This window comes from Cyprinus carpio, chromosome B19 (assembly GCF_018340385.1).
Source record: "Cyprinus carpio isolate SPL01 chromosome B19, ASM1834038v1, whole genome shotgun sequence".
Taxonomy (NCBI): Eukaryota; Metazoa; Chordata; class Actinopteri; order Cypriniformes; family Cyprinidae; genus Cyprinus; species Cyprinus carpio.
Window position 1 is genome coordinate 21,757,586 of NC_056615.1, and position 25,824 is coordinate 21,783,409.

At 37.5% G+C, this 25,824-nt stretch overlaps 1 pseudogene; it reads right to left on the reverse strand.

The window, feature by feature from the left end:
* The window catches only part of LOC122140840, a 32,433-nt pseudogene extending 12,601 nt beyond the window's left edge, over positions 1 to 19,832 (reverse strand).
* Positions 19,833 to 25,824: the final 5,992 nt, after the last annotated feature.

Sequence of the window (25,824 nt, forward strand, 5' to 3'; positions counted from 1 at the left end):
AAAAAAAAATTAAAACAACAATAAAACAAAAAACAAAACAAATTACAGAAAGTTTTAGAATCCATAGTGATATTTTTTTTTTTTAATGATTAGTTCACCCAGATCATCATTTACGTCACTCTCATGTGTTTCCAAACCTAAACTTTTTCCTCTCATGTGGAACATAAAAGGAGAATAGTAAATAGTGGGCAACTGCCTTTGCTGGTACAATTACAAGAACATTGGCTTTCGAAAAGCATAAATAAAAGATCATAAACTGATTCAATGTGCTAATAATGCCAAATTCACTGCCTCATGAAGTGGGCTTGGTGACAAACCCAGAGCTAGAGTCGATACTTACGAGATTTATGACAAATCGTCAGCCAGTTTTCTGAACTGGATTAAAAACATGTCACTGAACAAGTTCCACGTGAATGAATTCGTTCATGATTGGACTTGTTGTGTGGCTCATGAACTTTCATGAAAAGAAAGCTAGGTGATGTGAAATTTCAGTGACATAATGACAAAACTTCCATGTGAGTTCAGAAATCTTGGACTAATAGCTCTTTGGAGCTCTTTTATGAATATGGTAATGGTGCACTGCTTTTTTTCACTTTCTGGTTTCAACAACACGAGGGGAATAAATAATTTACTTTTTAATTTTGGGTGAACTATTACTAGTAGTACTCCAAATGGTTGAAACATGGAGAAAAAAACCTATCGTTCGGGAGTGAAGACTTTAATAGAGGAAAGTTTAGTTAATAATATATGAGCGAGCCCATTAAATCATAAACAAGTGTTGGATTACAACTGCTCACCAGGACACTCCTTAATCAGCTCACAACTTCCAGTTTGATCAACTATTGACTGTGCAGTTAACATAACAACACATGTGTTTCAGCAATGCAGCTGCAAGCACATGAATGAAACACACACCAAACAAATTCAACATGTACACTTACACAACCTGACTCAGAAATCACCTCTCGTGCTGAAAAAAAAAAAAAAAAAACACCAAGCTCGCTGCAATGGTCTGTCGACCCTGAATTCAACCTTCCCCAAGACTGCTGCACACCCAAACACACACACAGTCGACCATGGTGTTATCATAAAATATCAAGCATATAAATGCAACTTCCTTATACACTTCAGGTACTATATTTCATAGTTGTGGAATTTATTAAAAGAAAGAAATGCAGACAGAACTGCAAAAAAAGTATTGTGTAAAGGGAAGAAAGAAAGAAAGAAAAGAAAGAAGAAAGAAAGAAAGAAAGAAAGAAAGAAAGAGAAGTGCAGGAAAATGCAGAAATGCAGAAAGAAAGAAGTGCAGGAAAAAAAGCACCCCCCCCGCCCCTCTAGTATTTCTATGAAAACAGGATTAGATCACAGAGAGAAAGCGGGATATAGAAAGATGGAAAGATTAAGATATCTAATAAAAAATAGCAAGTATGTAGATTACACAGGCAAGAAAATGATCACTGTTGTTTGGACTCTTGACATATCATTACATCTGCTGGAGCAAATGCTTATTGTTTTAAGAAGAGTCGATGGGTTAAGTGTGTATGTTTGTGTGTGTGTGTGTGTGTGTGTGTGCTCCGTTTCATCAGTTTTCATTTTGTTATCAGTGTTTCTCTGTTAATTCATTCTCACTGCCTTTTGGGTCTTGAAATTTTTAACACTAATTGTTCAGAGATGACAAAATCACTGCTGTAAAACTTAGTAATGATCCATACCTTTATTTCTGTCAGGTTTTTAGCTTCACAACAATTTGAGTCATTTGATCGAATCAGTTCATTTCAGTGAACCGGTTCAATTTTTTATTTTTATTTTTTTACATTTTATTAAAGTAGGCCTATTTTGTATGAATCAGTCAAAATTATTGCTCAGAGTCCACACACACAAAAAAAAAAAAAAAAAAAATTATATATATATATATATATATATAGTTAGATACTCCTATATTTATTTACATGGCGCTACAGTTTATGTTTTGCTATATAACATTTCCCACATGCTCGTAAAAATAATTTTGTACCACCTTGTACCACCTTACATAGCAGTAGCAACCCTGAAACAGTCAATCGCGAGCGCTCGTGAGTCGGTTTCAACCGAATCATTATATAACAGATCCAGAATTGATTCGTTCGCGTCTGCCTCGTATCGGCAATTTGAGTTTTCTGCTCTGCGCGTTTCAGTCGGAAAAGTCCACTCAACATTCAACACCTATTTCAACACATCCTCGTTATTTTATTTTAAGTTTCCTCAGCCCTTTGGGTTTTTCCCAACATTAAATTAACCGCACCACATGGCAGTGATCGCTGTTGGGCTTATACTATATAAATATGGTCATAACTATAATAACTACTACTATTACCTATTAAAGATAATGTACGAGAACGAGCATGCACCACACCGCCGCAAGCATCACTTCTTCTTAAGAGGCAGATTTTGCGCATCACATTCACAAATACAGGTAAACAAACATTCAGTGATGGGTAGTAGACAGATTATGACGCAATAAGAGTGTCTGAATTATGCAATCTGTTACAGGTAAAGATGTAACAACACGTCAAAACGCAGCCACAATGTAAACAAGCACGAGTCTCCAACTCCGACCACAAAATAAAACCCGTATCAAGATGCAAAGAAACATTCACAAAAAGAGAAAAAAGTTGTAATAATATACTTCAACCATGAAAAAAAGCTATATGATGCTAGAGTTTGCAAAAGCTTACAAATAACTAGCAGCGTTTCAGCGTAAAGTAGCCTACATTCCTATTATAATCATTATCACAATATTAATTTAAATGGAAAAGAAAAGAATGATATAAAAAAATATAATAAATAACAAATAATTGACTTACTTAGGGTTGGTACTATTCCAGAAAACAGTGTGTCTCTCAGCAGAGGCGAGCAAAGCGCAGATAGTACTCGCTGCTATGTATAAAGCCACATCAGATCCATTATAGTCTCTGTGATTCAATCCAAATGAAGAAATTTAACCAGCTATAGGTAAAGTTTCTTCTAAAGTACCGTGTATCTCTAAGCCGTTTTGAGTTGGTAATATGTGTTTAGTACTAAGCGCTACAAAGATTGACAATAAATCAAGAGATCCGTGTCTGTTATCTTTCTGCTCAGTACTGAATGAAACTTTCTTCGCGTCGGATTTTGGTTTTGTTGAAAGACCTCCGCACAAGCCACGCCCCAACGCTCCAACAGCCAATCAGCACAGACAGGCGTCCTTCCCCACATCGGAGAAGCAGTCGATCGCCCTCTACAGATGCATTGTAGTTCATACTGAGGTTGGGGAATTGATTGTTAACATATTTTCCGAATAAACTGTGAGAAGGAACTATTCTTAGAAATCCGACATGGTTATGGAACATCATATGATTAAAAATAAACGTTTTGTATCGATACCCTCCCGGCCAGTCAAAGGACATCGCGTTGTGATTGGATTATGCGAGCAAACTGAAGGTTTCGTAAAAGGCCCCCCTTTAACACATAGGGTATAAATGCTTTTATCTTCTCCAATCAACAAAGTTTTTTTTTGTTTTAATAAAGAACAAGCCGTTGACACTTTCACACGGACTCGAAATGCATTGACTAGTGTTTGGTCAATCCAGTTTGGTCTGTCTTCATTTGTTCTCTGTAGTTTATACAATTGATAGGCTATTTGATGAATCAGCTTAATACACACAACTGATTAACCTCCTACAGAGAAAAGTCAAACAAATGACATGCTCCTAATACAAAATCATATGAAGTGATTAGCATATACTTTCAGAATATGTACTGAATTTGAAGTTCTTCTTAAACATGGAAAAACATTTTTTTTAAAAAAACCACTTATTATAATAACAAACAAAACATGCTTCTTTTCGCATACTATAAGTATGCATATTCCGTATCTGAGATAATGTAATGTAAAAAACAAAAACAAAACCCCTGCTGTTTGCTGTCCGTGCTTATTTAGGAAATCATTTTTATTCTAGTAAATGTCTAGTGTGCATCTCGCATCTTCAGTATAGTCCCACTTGCTCACTATCACACATACACACTCTTGACTGTGTATTGCACAATACACACTGTCTGTTGACAGATTCAAGAAGAGCCAGCAGGCGTTTTTAGCACTCTTGTCAAAACAGCAGTTACTTCTGCTGAATGCTAATGCATAATTCAAGCACCTCTCATGGAGCAAATCGTGGGGCTCAAGTCTCCTCTATCTCTCCTTTTAATAATGAGACAAACCCAACATCTACTCAACCCACCAACAAATAGAAATATTTCAAAAAATCATGGGTAGTAGCTTTATTAAACTCAGGCAAGATCTTTAATCTTTTAATTTCAATACTGGTTAGCTTTTCCTTCCAGGGCACCTTTAGATCTTTTTTCAGGTTCAGTTTGTAATGCTGTGTCAATATGTCAAAGGTATAGTTAAAATGTATAATATTTACATTTTGCTCTTACATAACCTAACCAATAAACTTGTGTAAACCCCTTCAGTCACGTGTCAGTGTTTCTTTCACCGCTCCTTCTTTCTTTCCTTTTTGATGTGTACTCTTAAATCATGTTTTATGGTGTGTCAGTTCCTTTTCATCAAGCCTCCTCTTTAGTTTTATAAAACTTCACCTCTAACTGGACTTGATTTGATAGTGTAGATCTGTATATAATTTATTAAAAAAATGGTAAAACAATACATAAACCTAGAAACAAATGGTCATTGTTCATATTCGCAATATTTTTGTTTTGCATGCAGTCTTAAATTTTATTTTGAGATCTATAAGTTCTGTTTGTTTTACTTTACTGCCAAAATGGCATAATATAATGAAAAATTCCCAGTATCATAAACAGGGATAACCAAAGGCCCCTTGGCTACAGCATTACAGTAGCCCCCCAAGCCCAGAACCCCCCCCCTTCCTAACAATTACTTGTCAAATTTCATTTTTTATCTTGTTAATATGCCAGTTATCATTCACAACACTGTTCTGCGTAAAGTGTGAATACAAGTGAATATGCAAAATCACTCTTTGCCACAAGGTGGCGCTTGTGGAACAGCAGAATTATATAGCCGTTACATAAAGTAAACACTATGTTTTTATGGGCATTATAACGGAGGTAATATGAAATATAATTTCCCAGCAGCTAGTGGGCCCCTTTCCAATGTAGGCCCCTGGCCTTCAGCCCCTTGAAGCCCATTTATTAATGCACCCATGATCATATTTGTGTATTGCATAAACACACTCTAGCTTTCCTCACCACTCTGAAACAGCTGCATGACGCATATCCATCAGAATCTCGCTGGGTTGTCGTACCACCTTTAGTCTTCTAGTTCAATCCAGTTTGGTCCTGAAAGTGAGGTATGTGATATTTGCAACATCTGTATGTCCTAACAGGTAAGCCAGACAGGACCGGTAAGGAAGCAATAAAATATATTCATCAAAACAGACAGCGACTTCCTCATGAGCATTCAATATTGCACAACATAAAGCAAATGAATCAGGTTCCTGATGTTAACCCAATAATTAGTCAGTGTTTGTTTATAGGAATCTATCAGAGCCTTGGCTTTGGTTTATGATATACAGCAAATGTATTTGCTCTGTTTCAAAGCCTATATGCTGAATACCTTCTATAATTAAATAACTTGATATATATATATATATATATATATATATATATATATATATATATATATATATATATATATATCTATATATATATATCAACATTATAAAGGCATTTATTTAAAACAATTGTTCCTGTGTACTTTGTTAGAGGAGTGCTTTTTGTGAGACAATTGTCCTGCTCTTTTTCCTGTAAGGCATTCCAAATCGGTCATTTATGAGGTCAGGATGCTGGCTCTATAAGCATTTCACTAGGTTTTGGAACAGAGCCATGGTAAGCTTGCTGTAACATGTTTATTTCTTGGGGCTTGTCCTGGTCTTGGCATCATAAAGTTGAACTTTTCTGAAAATGTTACAGGGAACTGATTTAGCTTTTTTTTCTTCTTTTTTATACACGCTGCTCACATTTATCAAAGACAGAAAGAGGGGATAGACTGCTGAAACAATGCTGTGGCAGCCATGCACAAATGATATAGCTGGATGTTGGCACAATTTTTTGGCATGGATGACATCAGAGTCTATATTGCATATTTACATTGTTACATAAAGATGATGTGAATGGATATACACTCCATACACCCTGTGTGTACATATAAAACTGTAATATTCTACATATATAGAAAGGAAATATACTCTAGGGAGAAATGTTATAAAACCTTATTCTTGATACCAAGGTTTTGTTACCAAGAAACAGATTCCTGGACTATAAAAGGTATTCAGAGGAGAATCAATGTCAACAGTGACCTTTAGCCCTGGGCAAAGTTTAATCTGTGAATGGAGACTTTTATAAGTTGTCACAATGTACTATATCTTTTTCCAAGCTCATAAAAGTTACTTGTACAGAAATACCTGTATAAAATCTGACACAAAATCTACATTTTTTTTTTTTTTTTTGGCATTAAAGTAAGCACCTTTTTCTCTCCCCCACAAAAACCAGAAGAGACCACTGAAGCTTGACCTTTTTTCAGAACAGCTAAATAAAAATACCAATAGACAGGTTTCGCCCACATTAAGTTAAATGCTGTGAGTGCCTAGACAGCTTCTGCTGGCATTGTCTTTTGTCTGACATATGTGATATAAGAGTCTTAAGCCTAGGCAGCCAGATATCCGGAGGCATAAGCATTGGTCGGACAGTGTAGCATTAAATCCAGGAATGGATAATAATGAGGCTAATTTAAACCTTGCCCATAGATGAACTTCTGTGGCATGATCTGTAGCTGTAATCCTCCAAAACACATATACTTTACTCTTCTTAAATAGACAGTTCATATCATTTACTTCTTGTTTCTTTTGATTTTCGTTCTTTTGTTCAACACAAAAGCCACTCTGGTTTGCAAGTGAGCAAATAATGGCAGAATTGGCATTTTTTGGGTAACTATCGTGTTAAAGAGAACTCGAGCCGTGTTTTGTGCCAGTGCACAGCATTGCTCAATCTTTTCTTTTGTCTATTCTTTTGTTTCTTGCAACACTGATAATTCATGCCAGGTACTTTCAGATGTCTCATGCATGTTTAGCTCTGGCCAGAAGAGTTGCTATTTGCTGGACCATTTTGTCATTTCTCAAAAGACCATTCAAAATCATATTCTGATTTACTTCATGCAAAAGGCACCTAGTAGTCATAGACTTTAACATTTCCCAACATCCTCTTCTACCTAAGGAAACAAATGACTTATGCTTTTATAAGTTGCCATGAGTGACTGCTGTAGTATTTCTAATATGTAGTAATACATAATAATATTGCAATATTTCTAAAATATTCTAATATACAATAATCTAATATTTCAACAAGCAAATAAGTGAAATTGTATCAAGATACATCAATCCAAACAAATATCATCCTTTTGAATGTACATATAGATCACTGTAATTTTAGTATTATATATATAATTATAAGGTTTATAAGTTTTAATTAGTGCTGTTAATTGATTGATTAATCACATCCAATATTGTGTATATTTATTATGTATATATAAATACACACATACACATTTGGAAAATATTTACATGTATTTACATGTATATATTTATATAATTTATATTATATATAAATAGTTAATATATAAACATAAGATATTTTTCTTATATACATGCATAGGTCAGTATTTATATAGGCTATACATAATTCATATTTATTTTTAAATCCATCCATCCATCCATCCTTATTATTTTAATAGATAGATAGATAGTTAAAATTCTCCAATCCACAAATGTTCATGGTTTTACCTTCTATTTGTTGCATTAATGTAACCAAGTATTTTTTTCTTCAATCTAAAAAAAAAAACACAAAAACAACAACAACAACAAAAAACGAAACAAAAACAAAAACAGCCCAATACCCTGCAGTGCACAGGATGACATTCTCAAGAAGAGAAGTCATCTAAACACATTGATTCAACCCGCAAAAAGTGACCACAAGAGCTCATGTCTTTAACTAAACCCATGTGCAATTAGTCTCTTACATAGTGACTTTTTTTTTTTTTTTACATTGAACTGTGAATGTAATTTTGGTCAAATCTAATTCAGAAAAAATATAACAAAACCACAGCTAATTTCTGTTGCTTCTGGAAAAAAAGAGTCAATACTTCAGCGATCTTGCTGATAACAGCATTAAAGTAAAACACAGAGGAAGCGGCCGAGGAAGCGGTGTATTATGCAGTGGTCTTTGTGGACACATAAAGAACCCACTCTCATTTTGTTTCACAGACAAATTAAACAGAGGCTGGACCACCCGGACAGATACACAGCAAGCTGGCTACCCAACACAGCACAATACCAGCAGCCTGTTTAAAATTATAGCAGCTCCTGAACACAAACACAGCATGCACACACACACACACACACACACACACACACACACACACACACACACACACACACACACACACACACACACACACACACACACACACACACACAGTCTTACACTTCTTGCAGCACCAGGGGCCAGATATCAGAGATACGTGGGTATGTGTACACTCCACATATGCCTATACTTGGTGTCATCATTAACCCAAACACACCATCCACACTCTCTGTACAACCACGCAGGGCTGTCTAAACCTGTCAGAACCTTCATCCTCACACAGAGGCAAGAAACTGTCACTATTTTCAGGGCAGCATGAGCTCCATCATTATGAAGTACAAACCTTTACTGACATGCATTTGATATATTGTGAAATTAATATATTTATTTATCAAAAAATACAATTATTCTAAAATATATGTAAAATTTTGTTTCAAATGATTAATGATGAATTAATACTAAAATACATTAAGAAACTAATGCTATTAAGGAAGAATGGATTAAACTGATCAGTGTCGGTAAAGATTCCTGTTTCAAATGCTGTTCATCAAAAAAAAAAAAAAAAAAAAAAAAAAAAAAAAAAAAAAAATATATATATATATATATATACACACTCTCTGATAAAGTGTCACAGTAACGGGTTCTTGTGACAGTTTTATTGCTTCTCAGACTTATGTTATCGGACAGAGGCAATACTCTGAGACAGCTTTGGGTGTTTTATAAGCTCTAAAAAGTGATTTCATTTCTCCATTGGATGTACAAACAAGCTGTTTGTAAGCATGAACTTGAGTCATTTAGAACAAATCGAGGCAGTTTGGGGACAGAACCACAAACTTCCACCACTGACACAGGATCTGTACTGTAATTAGGTGTAAGACAAATCGCATCTGACAGCACTTCCCTCAGAAATTGTAAGAATGATGTCATAATGGAATCATGAGGCATGTTTCTGTTGTGATGACAACCAAACTGTACTGATGTTACCATACTGAAAACCATATGTTACCATATGTTACCTTATTTAAAAGTAAAATAAAACAAACATGACATTCGATGCTTGTATAAGCCTCATGTAGTCTGAATACTTCTATAATATACAACCTGAATGGATGGATGGGTGCATGAGTGAGTGAATGAATGAATGGATAGATGAATGAATGAAAGGATGAATGAATGGAAGGATGGATGAATGGATAGATGGATGGATGGATGGATGGATGGTTGGATGGATGGATGTATGGTTGATGGATGAATGTATGGATGCATGGATGAATGAATGAATGAATGAATGGATGATGGATGAATGAATATATGCATGAATGAATGGATGGATGATTGGATGAATGGATGCATGGATGAATGAATGGAAGGATGGATGGATGGAAGAATGGATGAATGGAAGGATGGATGGATGGAAGAATGGATGGGTGGATAGGCAGTTAGAAAGTGAAAGACAGAGAGACAAATACATGATAGATAGATACAGTAGATAGATACATGATAGATAGATACAGTAGATAGATAGATAGATAGATAGATAGATAGACAGACAGATGGATGGATGGATAGAATGATGGATGGACAGACAGAACAAGGATAAAACAGCAGATACCTTAATAAAAAAAAAAAAAAAAAACTAGAACAATAGAGGCACCTCAAGAACCTGAAACTCTGGGCTCTTTGTTGATTCTAAGTTGGAGCAAAGTTTGAAGAACCTTTCTGTTTAGGAGAGGACACACAGGATAATTCCTCAACAAAGGCACTTGACTCACATTGCCAGCCAGGTCAAATAAAGCGGGTAAATATACACTTGAGAGGTCAGTCCAGTTGTTGTTTTACAGTGTGTGTGTGGTCTAGCCTCCATTATGCCGTGATAAACTGATGGCTGTTGCTCTGCTGGGTTCTAGTGTGTGCTAATAAAAAGCACTTTAATGGACATCACCCCTCCCTTCCACCTCTGCATCTATTCTTTTCCCATCCATACTGGCACACTTCTGCATTCACTGTTCCTTACTACTCAAGAGAATGAGAGAATAAATTTTACTGCCTCAATCCATCACACACCCGGTCAACCCCCCCATCTGCCACACTTCTGCTGATCACTAAATGAACCGTACTGTCCTCTCCTCCTCTTTCTTTCTAATATCACACAGCATTAACCTCTGATAAAATAAAACAAGATAGAAATGGCTAGATGGTCACAGAGGGGCTTCTGACAACTGAAATTCCCTTTAATAAAATCTTTCAAAAAGTGTAGATTTGCAGAAAATTTAATAAGTGTTCAGCACCATTGCAATGGATGATAGATAGATTTAGTTTGCGCATTGCTTCATTAACTAAAAGTAGGTGAACACTTCAAGACAGAATGTAAAAATACATTTTACAGCCTTCTTCTTGTATATGCAAATTTTTACTTTGGACCGGAAAAAGGGAAAGTTAATTGCATTAGCATCTTCAATGGCACACACCACACTTTCCCATCTCTCTTATTACTTAAGTGGAAACTTTTGCATATTACTGCTCTTCAGAACCCTGCTGTGGCACACTTCTGCAATTACCTCTGTCTACTTTTCTTTTGATTAATAAAAATGTACATATTATGCTCTAACAAATGGAATAGTTTAACAATGTGATTTTTACATAAAATAGCTCAAATTACAAAAATAACAGATTTTTAAAGAATTATCATGTGGCAAATTTGTACCACAAGTGAAAACTCAGAACTTCTACAAACATACGGTTTTCAAAAGTGTACCTGATCCTCTTTGTTTGCAATTTTTCTTGTCTCTTCCATGCAATGCAAATGTACACATTTCCTAAGAAAGAAAGCAAAAATGTATTATTAATGCATACTATTACATTTTTCAAAAATACAATTATGTTCAAAAATGACCAACAAGAAATGCATTATTACAATTCTTTGTGGTAGGATGATGCCATATGAAAACATTCATTTTCTCAATTTTATGTAAAAAAAAAAAAAAAAAAAAAAATTGAACAACAACGTAATTAACCTAATAAACATAGAGCAAAAGTCAGATTACAATGAGATTTTACATCAGATTTTTAAAGAGAAGTAATTATCATATGGCAATTTTACCATAGTAAATATATAGTTCAATATAGTTCAGTTACAAAGAGATTTTACATAAAATAGCTCAAGTAACTAGAATAACAACATATAACAAAAGTAGCATTGTGTTATAAAAGTGCAATTTGATGAGAAAATCTAAAGTATGTAATGTGGGTTAAAAATAGCATACTATTGGTTTCTTCAGCAAATGCCATTTTAATTCCAACAATTTGTTATAGTATTTTCTGAAACCCTAGAAAGCAAAGGGGAAATAGTATGTTGCCATATGGCTGCACTGTACCATTGTGGGTTAAAGAAAAGAAACAGAGGAAAGAGAGTTTTATTGCTTCCTTTCTTCCTTGACAGTCCAGACTCATGTTACAATAGCTTTTACCTCAGTCTATTTCTCTCATCTCTCCTCTATCTTTCTTTTTCTTCCTCTCTAGCTATAAGCAATGACACGGATTTAAAAATAACAAAAAACTGTCAGACATATCCCCCCAAAATTCAACACATCCTTACATTTCTCAAGCATTAAGTCCATCTATTCTGGATCCTATCAATCCTATCAGGATCATTACAAACACCGATCCGCCGTTTTTCACAATGACACCCATTGAAATGACCTTATAAAGAATGGCACATTCTATTTTCCACCTTCAACACATCACTTAAAAGTTGGAGAGCAATTTTACAGCTTCCCTCTTTCCATCTGGCCCTTCATACCCTTTCACTCATCTACTCTTTGTAAAGAGGCAGAAAATCCATTTTAAAGGTCTTCCCTAAAATGACCGTTCCTTTCACACAGCCTTTAAATAGGGAAGAGAATCGATTTAGAAGTAGCTCTCCTCCAACCATGGAACATGTCAAACTTCTGCCCTTCTCTGGTCTAGATTTTTTTTTTTTACTTTAACTTTACAATCCCACTTTAACCAAAAAAACAAGAGGCACAAGCCTAACATCCATCACTATTGTTTCATCCCTCTACCTCAAGAAAAGCTATAGAGAGATCAATAAAATTCTCTCAATGGGCATTCACACACACACACACACACACACACACACACACACACACACACACACACACACACACACACACACACACACACACACACACACACACACACACACACACACACAGCATTGCAATCTGCTGTGGTACAAGACCATCAGTAAAACACCAGCAAAAAATTACCATACAGGTGCTCTGTCCCTGTGTAAGGCACACTTTCCTCTGATCTGTTCAGTGTTGAGGAGAATTGAGGTCATTGTTTTAAAGAAGAGCTTTTGAAGGTTGCTAAGACAATTCAAACACCTTCTTTTGGTATTTCAGCAGCACCTGTCACATCACTGTGGAAGAGAGTTTTCCATTCATCCTGTATGTTTATACAGTCACCTTCTGCATTTCAAATGTAGATCCCATATATTTACCAAATACCTTTGCTGATAATACAATGGTAAATATTTCAGGGCTACCTGAGACAAATAATGAAACTGTGATTAGAAAAATTTAGCCTACTTGCAACCAAAAATGAAAACATCTGACAATAAAAATCACCATTAGCAAAAGTTGGTAAAACTTGATGTGCATGTGGGTTCGTGTAATCGGTTGCATGAGATCATGCTGTTAGCACTGAAAACAAACACAGTGTGAGCGAGCTGTGATATCCGAATCTTTATAATGAGTCAGTCAAGAAGATTTGGGAAACTTGCTCCTGAGTTAGTGGTTTAAATCAGACACACTTTGGGAGTGAATTGTACCAATTTTACAAATTGTTCCCTCTTTAGTGTTATTCCAAATGAATCAGAAAATATAAGAAAAATCCCTTAAAGCGATACTCCACCCCAAAATTAAAATTTTTCATTAATCACTTACCCCCATGTCGTTTCAAACCTGTAAAAGCTTAGTTCGTCTTCGGAACACAATTTAAGATATTTTGGTTGAAAACCGGGAGGCCTGTGACTGTCCCATAGACTGCTAAGTTACACTGTCAAGGTCCAGAAAAGTATGAAAGACATCGTCAGAATACTCCATCTGCCATCAGTGGTTAAACCGCAATGTTATGAAGTGACGACAATACTTTTTGTAAGCGAAGAAAACAAAAATAACTCCTTTGTCAACAGTCTCCTCTGTGTCTCTCCATATCACCGTATGCTGCGTATGCTCTTCTGTATCATCTTCACCACAAGGATGCGCTGTTTTCTTTCAAATCAAAGCTAAATACATGTAGAAACAGCGCATCCTTGTGGTGCGGCTGATACAGAAGAGCATCCGCAGCATAAGGTGATTTGGAGAGACACAGATGAGACCGCTGACAATGAAATTGCTGAATACAGTTTTTATTTTTTTGCTTTCTTTGCTTACAAAAAGTATTGTCGTCACTTCATAACGTAGCTTTTGAAAACAAAACAAAAGAAAAACAAAACAAATTAAGTACCGAAATAAGTTTTAATAAGTATTAAAATAACTAATTAAAAAGATAAAAACACATAAAAAATTACTAAAACTTACACTAAAATTGAAAACAAAAATAAAAACATTAAAAATATTTACAAATACTATAATATAATAATACAAAACAAGAGATTTGTTTTTTTACATACATGTTTATTCATTATTATTATTATCATTATAAATAATAATTATTATTTTGAATCTGTCCTTTTAAATCTGTCCAGTGTTGCTATAGCTAACTAAAAATATTAAAACAAAACTTAAATAAAAAAAAAATTTAAAATTACTAATTCAACCAGAATGCTAATTCAAATTATTAACAAATAATATAATATAATAATACTGAAAAAGAGAGATTTTGGTTTATACATACATTTCTTTTATATAATTCATTATTATTATTTCAAACCTGTCCTTTGCACTGCTTGATTGTGTTTTTATTGCTTCCTTGGCAATTTCGTGTGTAAAACAATGCCAAAATAGTCCTTAAAAACTGATTGACAGTTGATTGACTTAAGCTTTTTCTGAAGACAGTTGTGGCTTATAGTCAGTCACCTCTTTATTTTCAGTGGTAACAATATCTGTAGCACCTATAGTATTTTTATGGTTACCATGGAAAACTTTGTTAGGGTTTGATAGCTAACAAATAAATTCTATATGATATGATTTCCAGGCATCTTTCAGATCAGTGTGCCTCACAGCACTGCAAAACATATGAAGTTTCATAAGCCTTACACAGTTACACCTTAATTATCAGAATGGGACACGATGCACAGATCCCATCTCTACAACTTTATCTCTGGCCTGGAGGAACTCAAGTCTAGATATGTCTACCAGCGAACAAAAACAGTTAAGATTTCACCTTCAAATTTGCATGTAATATAGACTCACTTCAACCATATAAACCTGCTGAACGTATACATGGTCTGTCTGGAAGATTTTAAGGTTTACTGCCTGAACTGGTAGCTTCAAAATACTGTGGAACGGTGGAGAAAGGGATTGTGTGTGTGTGTGTTTGTGTGTGTGGCTGTTTCTCAGAGATGGAGGCAGATTCTCAGAGACCACAAGCCCAAAACATATCTGCAGGCCAGATGCTAACCACTCGTTCTTTCTCTCTTTCTCTCTATTGAAGCTTTTCTGTGAATGCTTTTCATTAACTGCATCATATACTAAGGCAACTGTAATGTAAAATGCTGGCGTGAGTGTTATATACATCCGCTGCAATGATTGATTTTTTTTCCCCATGAGTAAAACTCTTCAGTATCGCGATGTTGGATGGCTTGTCTGAATAGCTAGTGAATATGATTAAGTGTGTGGTTTGACTGTGTGCATTCAGGAAATGACACAGTCGGTTTCTAATTAGTATTGTGCAGAGAAGAGCTGTGATGCTGCACATTTCCACTCAATCCACAACCCATTTGCTGAATTAGGATGTCACTGGTTTGGAAAGGAAATTCTCCCTGCATCCCTCATCCAAAGGTACAGTATGTGTGGATATAAGTGAATTTATGAGTTCATACCACCCACACACAATACAGTGGAATAGAATTTTCTTGCGACTGGGGAACGCAGAGTGCTGGAGAGAACAGAGAGAAGGAATCTGTGAAGATATAGTTTCAGGCTAACTGCTCTCCGTTCCAGCAGAGCCCACTGCCTGTTGTTTCCATGGTGCATAGAATATCATCAACCTTTTATTGATGTGAACCTGCACACAACAAAACACCTTCCACCTCACAGATGTACAAAAACACATTTTTAATATTGCCAAGACAGTTCAACATATAAGAGTACTTATGATTCAGTCATCCTTGCATAATACAAAAACATTAAAGCTGTCAATGAAATAAAATAAGACTACAAGATATGCGGTTCCTAAAGAAATTATAAGGCAGAAAAAAGTAGTATATATATATATATATATATATATATATATATATATATATATATATATTTTTTTTTTTTTTTAGCCACTTTTGCTTTTATTAGGATATATATTGACACCAAATGAAGTGAGAGAGAGAGAGTGGGGGGACAGGATTAGGAAAGGATCGTGAGCCAGGACTCAAACTCGGGTCGCCAAAATCGCAACAACACACAAGGCTATCGGCGCTAACACAAGTACTTTATTTTTGTTAAAAATAAGCCCATACTGGGCTTGACTTCAAAATAAATTTGTTATTAAAGGTCCCCTGAAGTGCCTTGAAATACGCAGCATTACTATATGTTGACACAAAACCAAAACAAAAACAAAAACACACACAAAACATATAAAACACCCCCCCACCACTTAAAAAATCAAACAACATCATTTTGTGTATATTTGCACGAGTCAGAGCTGTTGAGCTCGGTAAAGCCACATTTGACAGCCACAGTCTAACCCTCTAGATTCGATATGAAACTCTTAGTAAAACAAAATAGTGATTATAATCATGCTGATGCTTTGTAGTTGTAAAAATGTTTAATATATGCCGATCCGCTCCGTGCCATCGCATCTCTGGACTGGAGCCAAAGTCCGGATCAGACTGTGTGTGGTTCGTGTGACACAACGTGAAACCAGACCTCATTTGCCCCAATCGAAAGCATATTTACATCTGAATTGTTTCCTATCACCTAAATAGTGCACTAAGTGCCATTCACTGTACAGGAAATACTACACTGTGAACAAAGCGATCGATCTCAGTCGCAGCTTCAGCTTTATAGAGTAGGGGGGGGGCACTTTGGATTCTAGAGAGCATTTGATTGGTCAGAAGAATTGATGAGAAGCTGAAGTACGAGGTGACATCAAAAAAATCATTAATCCGTTTTGGCGGAAGTGACGAACTGCAAGCTTTGAATGCTTATATCTTCTAAATCTGAATTTTGTCACTGTTTTGGAGCACACTGGGTTATAGATAACCTTAAGAATAACATATTGACACTAACATACAAAAAACTTTAATTTTGATTTCATGGGGACTTTAAGAAAGCCTTTTCAGTTGTTTAATGATAAATCAGATTCTGGGTTATGGAATTGTGTATCATAACTTCACAGATTAACAGTCATCCTAAACAGCACTGATTTCTCTACTGCATACAAAGTAGTATGTTCCTCAAAATAATCCAGGCCTACACATATGCAAGAACACACACAAAAACTGCTGTGTCGGAGGGAACTTTCCCGCAACTCCACCATTTTGGCTTTCCTGCTCCGGGTTTTTGTAGAAAGCCCAGCGGACCTCTGCATTTAAAATACTGCCCACAGAGTCAGTCAGCAGACGGCCAACCGCACGGCAAACACACAGGCCTGCTGCTGCACGCACAACCATTCACCACCTGCACTCCATACATGCAGTACCTATGAGTATTACACAGAACAGGAAAATCCAGCCACCTTCATCCACACCTGTACAGTACAGAACAATCATCTAGTGTGTCTGAATTACATTACATCAAAACCACATAACCCAGAGGAAGATTTATTGCTCACTAGTATATATGGACTTCCTTTCATTATCAACACTGTCTCAGATGTTTCTCCTAGTGGATCTGCACTTTCTGAAAGAATTTGCAGTGTTTGCAAGGCAGAATGAATGAATAAATAAATAAATAAATAAATAAATTCACTCTAATATTAATACTTATATTCATCAAGGATGCATGAAATTATGAAAGCCTGTTTCCACCACAGAATAAAAATAAATAAAGAAGGTAATTGCAACATTTTATCTCACAATTCACTTTTTTTGCAATTCCAAATTTACATCTCAGTTATGAGTTTGTCCTGCAATTCTGTTTTTGCCACATAATAAATAATAAAAAAGGTTGTGACATATTATCTTACAATTTAGACCTTTACTCTCAGAATTGCAATTGTGCAATTATGCGAGTTATAAATTAGATTTTAAGTGATTTTTAAAATCTTGCAATTGTAAAATTTTAATCTCACGATTATGAATTTTGATTTTTGAATTTTTTTTTTGTGTGTGTGGTGAAAACTGATCAAAAAAGGATTCTGAAATTTTTTTTTATTACGTTTTACACAAAAATAATAAGCAGTCCATTTTTAAAAAAAAATATTGTTTTAATGTTTTTATCTTTATTTTTTTATCTTTAAATATCTATCGCTCAGGGGTTGATTTTTACAAACTACACCATAAATGCCTTTGGGGGAATTAATAATTTGGCCATGGAAAAATTTGATAAGAAATGTTCGAGATCTCTGATGTTTGATTACAGACTTTTGTGTTTTAGCAAATCTGAGCACAGTTTGAGATCTTTTCTGAAACACATGAGATAACTGAAACCTTCATCTCCTGAGAAATATCAGAGAAGCAGGAGACTTTGACAAAACATTTGCTTTAATTTCATTCTCATTGCAAAAGTGAACTCGTTTGTGATTTTCTCTCTTAAAACAAAACCAACACACTTTAAATATAATAAAGAATGATGGTTTCTACATTATTACTACATCGTTCTCTCCAGAAATCAGTGAAACATAACAAGGGATCAGACCACGCTGAAAGAGCTAGAATTATCACCCGCCTACAGGGAGAAATTCTGCCTGGAAGCAGGACCAGTGCAAATTTGGCCTTGTGACATGATAACTGCAGTCAGGAATGAAGGTGAGACATCTGATTCCAGATCAGGCCTTTGGGACACCTCTAGGGTCAGTTGTAGTCAAGCTGAACAGACTCAGGGGTCTCAGTGGGGGTTCGAGGGCTCACTCTTCCACCTTAGAACACTTAGTTTTAATTACTGCTGCTAAACACTTTCAGCTGTCACACACACTCAAACACAGATGTATACATCAATACAAAGACGCACATTTTTGCAGTAAGACGCGTCTATAACAGCAGTGATGTGACATGAAAGTAAGCAGCACTGGAATCATGTTGCATAAACATTGTGTTTATTTCAAATTGATAACATGATAACATGGATGTATGGAAGCCCTTTTCTGCCATGAGATGGAAAAAAAGGTAATTGAAACTTTTTATCTATAGTACCTTGCAAATCTAAGAAAAAGTCTGAATGGGAAGATATAGACTCACAATTATGAGGAAAAAGAGAGAAAGTGTAAACCCAGAATTCAGATTTTTTCCCTCGCAATTCAAAACTTACATCTCACAATTCTGGCTTTTTTTTTCTCTAAACTTTGAGTTTACATCTTGTAAATCTGATTTTTTGTTACCATTATGAAATAATATTTCACAGTTCTAAAAATACAACAAATATATTTCTCAAATTTGCAAGAAAATTGTCAGAATTGTGAGAAACAAACCCTGCAAGTAAAACAAATAAGAAGATATAAACATAACTTATCTGAGATATAAACTTAGAACATATGAATAAACTCACAATTCTGAGAAAAAAAAAAATCTGAATTGTGGTACGTTAACTTGGAATTTTGAGTTTATAACCCTCAACTGTAACTTTTAATATCACTTTTCTGAAAAATTCTCAGATTTATGAGAAATAAAGCCAGAATCACGAGGAAAAAAATTTGTGAAATATAAACCCAGAATAGCCAGAAAAAAAATAATAATTGTGAGATTAAAAGTCACCATTACCTTTATTATTATTTTTTTTTATATCCCTTGGTGGAAAAAAGCTTCCATATGGATGTATATTATCTGCGCAAAGCAAATCTGAAAAACATTTGAACTGGATAACGAGATGGAAACATTCATTCTTACTGGAAAATTGAATTTCTGATGTGCAAACAAAAGCGAACACAATGGATACCCACACACGCACACACACACACTTGGGCCAAGTATGTCCTCATCCCATTTCAGCAAACACAAGAATACGTGTGTGAGTTTGTCCTCTCAGACGAGACCACAGTCTTACACAGTTTCCAAGCGTCAGTGTCTCCAGAGTGTCAGCACGGTCAAATCTCTCTCTCACCATAGCCATTTTTCTCTTACTCCATGTCTCTTTCATTTTTCAATCTCTCTTTTTTGGCTCTGTCTATTTCCAATCTGTCTTCTCTCTTTATAATTTATTCCAGCTCTGCTGTTTCTACTGATTAGCCAAAGACCATATTAAATCAGAAATGGAGGGGAACATAACTGGTCTTCATTCAGAAAATTCCTCAAACTATCAAGTCTATACCCCACAGGTTTAAGGTCAGATTGTGGTACTAAACTAAAAACTAAATTCTGCGTTGTCAAGATAATGTTATTGCATAATTATCATGGAAATTTCCAGTACAATGGTCAATTATATATATATATATATATATATATATATATATAATTTAAATACATTTTTAAGAAAATATATTAAAAAAAACATTTAAAATAGAACACACCTCTTCTGGTAATAATAAATAATAATAATAAAATAACAATAATAATAAATAACGATGTAAAATATTTTTATCTAATAATAATATAAGCTACAATTTAAAAAAGTGGTTTGGAATTTTATTACTATAATTATAATTTTTTAAAAAGCACTGAAGCAGTTTTGTTTTAAAATAGTAATAATTCTTTATAAAATTTCAATAGTCATTTAAAAATGTAAAAAAATTATATTTACTTAAAATATTTTAACTCTTAAAAGCTGTTTTTTTTTTTTTTTTTTTTTTTTTTTTTTTTTTTTACAAATTGTATAAAACCAGCATGAATATAAATCATCTTGATTCAACAACCTTGTCATTGATTCATATCAATGGTTTTGTCATGTCACATCATATCACTCGCTTTCAATTCCCTTTCTATAGTTCACTCCATTGAAATTGGGTGTGCAGAATTTTCATAGCTGGTCACACCCCGGACTTTTGGGTATGAATAGCCCAGCATGGCATCTGCTAACTCTTTCTGATTTTCGGAGCCGAATGCAGCATCTCTCACGGAGAAGTTGCGATCATTCGCCTCTCGATTCCTCGTTGTTGTATCTAAGGCACGGTCAGTGGTCTCTTCCTACTCGAACACAGATAAGTGTTGTGAGAGTACCCCTGGGTGCTTCAATGGCGATCTGTAGAGGAGCAAATTTCCTCTAAAAGAGTACAATTTCTATGAAAGAGCTACATGGGTGGACTTGTGTTTCATCATGCCTTTCCGTCTGTGTGTCTGCAGTTGGCACATCTCAAAAGACATCTGACACAAGCGTTATATTCAGTGTTTGGGCTGTGCTCACGCTGTGGCAGCATTTGTGGATGGTTCGTGCCTTGCTTGCGAGGCACTTCCCATCGGCACGTTGCGCTTAAGGCTCGGGTTCGGGCAAAAGATCCAGAGTCACTTTGGCTGCTTGCCGCTCTGGTCCTTCTACCTCCACCACAGTGATGTGTGCCGCGGAAGAGCATGGGGAGGAGGGATTAGTTTCACCGGGGCAATCCCCACTAGCTTCCCATTCTTCCCTTGCTTCGTGCTTACCGGTCGAGTTTCCAGATGAGTTTTCAAGCCCGTCCCTGGGCTCAATTTCTCATTCGGGGCTCACGAGCAGGACAAGCTGTCGATCACAGCATTGGAGGGCAGGCTTGAGCCATCGGAAGCAGATGACTTGGCTGAGCCAGCACCTACAGGCGCTGAGCCTCAGTCCGAAGCTGACTCTGAGATGGCAGCCATGCTTGACCGGGCAGCCAAGAGCATCTGGCTGGAATGGTCTCCCCACCCTGCCCTGAGCGCTCACAGCTGGATGATTTGTTTCTGGGTGCTGAGTGCGACACTAAGCCGCACTCGGCCCCAGTGCCTTTCTTCCCAGAAGTGCACGAGGAGCTGACGAAATCGTGGAAGGCCCCTTTTTGGGAGCAAAACACGGTATACCGGCTCCTCTGCCCTCACCACCCTTGATGGGGGTCTAGCGAGGGGGTATATGGAGGTTCCCCAGGTGGAGAGAGCGATTGTGGTGCATTTGTGGAGGACTGCTGAGGCTGAGGTACATTGAGCATGGTTCCTTCGAGACCATTGGGAGGGTATTTGGATGCTTGGTTAAGCCTCTCAAATCCCTCCCAATGGCTCCTCAGAACAATTCAGCTCGGCTATGCGATTCAGTTCGGCAGGCGCTCGCCCAAGTTCAGGGGCATTCTGTTAACCTCAGTATGAGGCGAGAATGCGGCTGTTCTTCAGGCAGAGGTTGCAGCCCTTCTCGAGAAGGGTACAATCGAGCCTGTCCCCCTGGCCAAAATGAAGAAGGGGTTTTACAGCCCGTACTTCACTGTACCCAAGAAAGGCGAGGTGCTCAGACCAATCCTGTATTTGAGGACTCTGAACCAGGCCCTTCACAAGCTTCTGTTCAGATTCTTAAACCTCAAGCACATATTAACATGTGTCATAGATCAGGATTGGTTTGTGGCAATAGATCTGAAAGATACGTACTTTCATGTCTCAATCCTACCAGGCTGCCCTTGCCCCTCTCAGGGAAGTGGGCATTTGCATTCTCAATTACCTCGATGACTTGCTGATCCTAGCTCACTTGTGAGAATTGGTTTGCGCACACAGGGACATGTTCCTCGACCACCTAGCCTGATTGGGACTTCAGGGTCAACTGGGAAAAGAACAAACTCTTACCTGTGCAGAGTATTTTCTCTGTGTAGAATTGGACTCGGTTACGATGACTGCACGCCTCTTTCAGGATCGTGCTCAGTCAGTGCTGAAATACTTGAGGGTATCAAAAACTTTCAGAGCCTCCTGGGGAATATCAGCCATAGTCACGCTGCTGGGACTGATGCATATGAGTCTGCTTCAGTACTGGCTTTGTACCCAAGTTTTGAGATGGGAATGGCATCACGGCTCACACTGTGTGAACATCACAATGTTGTGTCACCGTACCTTCAGTCCTTGGGATGACATCTCTTTTCTACAGGCAGGAGTGCCCTTAGAACAGGTGTCCAGACACATTGTTGTTACAACAGATGCTTCTGAGACAGGCTGGGGCGCCGTGTGCAACGGGCATGCAGCATCAGGGGTCTGGACTGGGCCTCGGCTGCATTGGCATATCAATTGCCTGGAGTTGTTGACAGTGCTTTTGACCTTGAGGAGGTTTCGAAACTTGATCCAAGGCAAGCATGTGTAGGTCCAGATGGACAACACAGCGATGGTTGCATACATCAACCACCAGGGTGGTGTTCACTCCCATCATGTCACAACTCGCCCACCATTTCTTACTTTGTAGCCAGCACAGACTCAGGTCTCTGCATGCCACTCATATCCTGGGCGACCTCAATCGTGTAGCATATCTCCTCTCAAGACAGGTCTTGTTAAGGGGGGAGTGGAGGTTCCACCCCCAAACAGTTCAGCTGATTTTGAGTCGGTTCAGCCAGGCACAGGTGGACCTGTTTCCTTCGTCAGAACTGACCCATTCCCAGTTGTGGTACTCCCTGACCGAGGCTCCCCATCGGCACGGATGCACTGGCTCACACCTGGCCCAGGGACCTACTCAAGTATGCATTTCCTCCAGTGAGCCTCATTGCACAGACACTGTGCAAAATCAGAGAAGATGGAGAACAGCTCCTGCTTGTGGCCCCTTATTGGCCCAACAGGACATGGTTCTCGAAGCTCGTGCTCATGGCATCAGTTCTTCACTGGCGAATTCCCCTGAGGAAGGACCTCCTTTTTTCGCATCCGTGCCCAGATCTCTGGAAACTTCATATCTGGTCCCTGGATGCGAGCAGGAGTAACTCAGAGACCTTTCACCAGCAATGGTGAATACCATTTCTCAGGCCAGAGCCCCCTCGACAAGGCGGCTGTACAACTTGAAGTGGCCAATTTGAGGACTCTGAACCAGGCCCTTCACAAGCTTCTGTTCAGAATGTCAAACCTCAAGCACATATTAACATGTGTCATAGATCAGGATTGGTTTGTGGCAATAGACATGAAAGATGCGTACTTTCATGTCTCAATCCTACCAAGGCACAGGCCATTTCTTGCTTTCGAAGGACGGGGCATATCAGAAAAAGTTCTTCCCTTTGGGCTGTCCCTGTTTCCTCCTGTCTTTACGAAGATCTTGGAGGCTGCCCTTGCCCCTCTCAGGGAAGTGGGCATTTGCATTCTCAATTACCTCGATGACTGGCTGATCCTAGCTCACTCGTGAGAATTGGTTTGCGCACACAGGGACATGTTCCTCGACCACCTAGCCTGATTTTCGTGAATTGGTATTCTTCCCAGGGGATAGACCCTCAGAGATGTGGCATTGGATCTGTACTCTCCTTCCTCCAAGGAGGCCTGGACAGGGACCTGCCTGCTTCTACACTTAAAGTGTACGTGGCCACGATTGCGGCTAACCAAGACACCGTGGGAGGCAGATCGGTGGGGAAGCACAATCTAGTTATTAGGTTCCTCAGAGGCACCTGGAGGTTGAATCCCTCTTGGGATCTCACTGTGGTCACTGTGGGTACTATGTGATCTCTTTTTTTCCCCCTAGGGGAATAGTCACTGTTCCAACGTTAATACCAAGACCTTTCAGCTGTTATATTATGGTGAGTATTACTTTTGGAAAAGGCTCTGGCTGAGGGGACCTCTGCCACTATGGCGGCTCTCCCAGATGTTGGAGAATGAGCTCTTAAGTCTTGGGTGTTGGAAGGTTACGAGGAGGAGAGGTGCATTTGGTTGTGACACGTTGGCTTGTCAACATCTGCACCCTTGTGGATTCATGACGCAGTTCGGCAGTTGTGGCGTTTTATTAGAGGGACCCCTAGTGTCATACACTCTATGTAGGGTAACCCGTGTTCCCTGATAGAGGGAACAGAGACGTTGTGTCCTTCATGGCACAACTCTGAATTGCCTCTGAGTGGGTTGAGATGCTTCTCGACTCCTCAGAACAGAACGAGTGAGCAGATGCCATGCTGGCCTATTTTTACCTGGATGTCCGGGGTGCGGCCAGCTATGCAAATTCTGCACACCCAATTTCATTGGCCTTTTCTCAAAGATGTCAGAGGTGTTTGGGCTCCCAAGAGAGACCCCTAGTATCGTACACTCGACACTACGTCTCCGTTCCCTCCATCAGGGAACGAGGGTTACCATACGTAACCGAGACATTTAGACAAGGTCTAAACTTCTGGCAGATGTTCCTTAAATCATGGACCCTGCAAAAATGCTGCCCATTATAAAGGCAAAAATAACATTAGTGTGAGTCTGCCAGCTTGTCATTGAACTGAGATGATGCTCTCTCCATTTCCACAAGCCATTAACCACATACCATTTTCAAACCACATCAGACTTTATTGATATTACAGAGAATCCCCAAAAAAAGATGACCTGGCTAAATGCATTTTATGGGCTGGACGGCGCTGAGTGGAAACCCAGGAAGCCGATTGATTGCCAACACTTTATTTAGGGGCAGCGCTTGATGTTTTTCCGGATTCACTATGACTTGGTCCAGTGTTGTTTTAGTGGCATTTGCACAGGACTGACCTCATAGCAGGGGACACAGACAGGGCAAAGAGGAGCATGAGGCACTGAACCACAAAACCATGACCATCAACTGCTATCAGAAAACTGAGGGCAAAATCAGGCCAATCTTCTCTTTTCTATGATGCCCTGAAATGAGACTTTAATGCACTGCATTTACACTACCAGTAAAACAGTCTGGCCAAACATACCTATTTTTGTATTTTTTGCACTATTGCAACTATTTGCTCAAACTCATTAACAGCGACAGATATGATACAGAAATGAACTTTAAGGAGCTCCACTGATCTTAACATTTTACAGTCTAGGCAAAGAGATTTAGATTGTTATTAAATGCACAGAAGTAGTTGTTTTAATAATAATAATAATAATAATAATAATAACAACAATAAACCTTATAAACAGTTCTATGTATTATTATATTTAACATTTAATATAAATAAATTCTCAAATTAAAAAAATTGAATCCTTGAAAAAAATTGGTTTGGAATTTTCTTATTATTATTATTAAACGTTTATATATATATATAATTTTAAAAGATGTCTAAAAACATGAA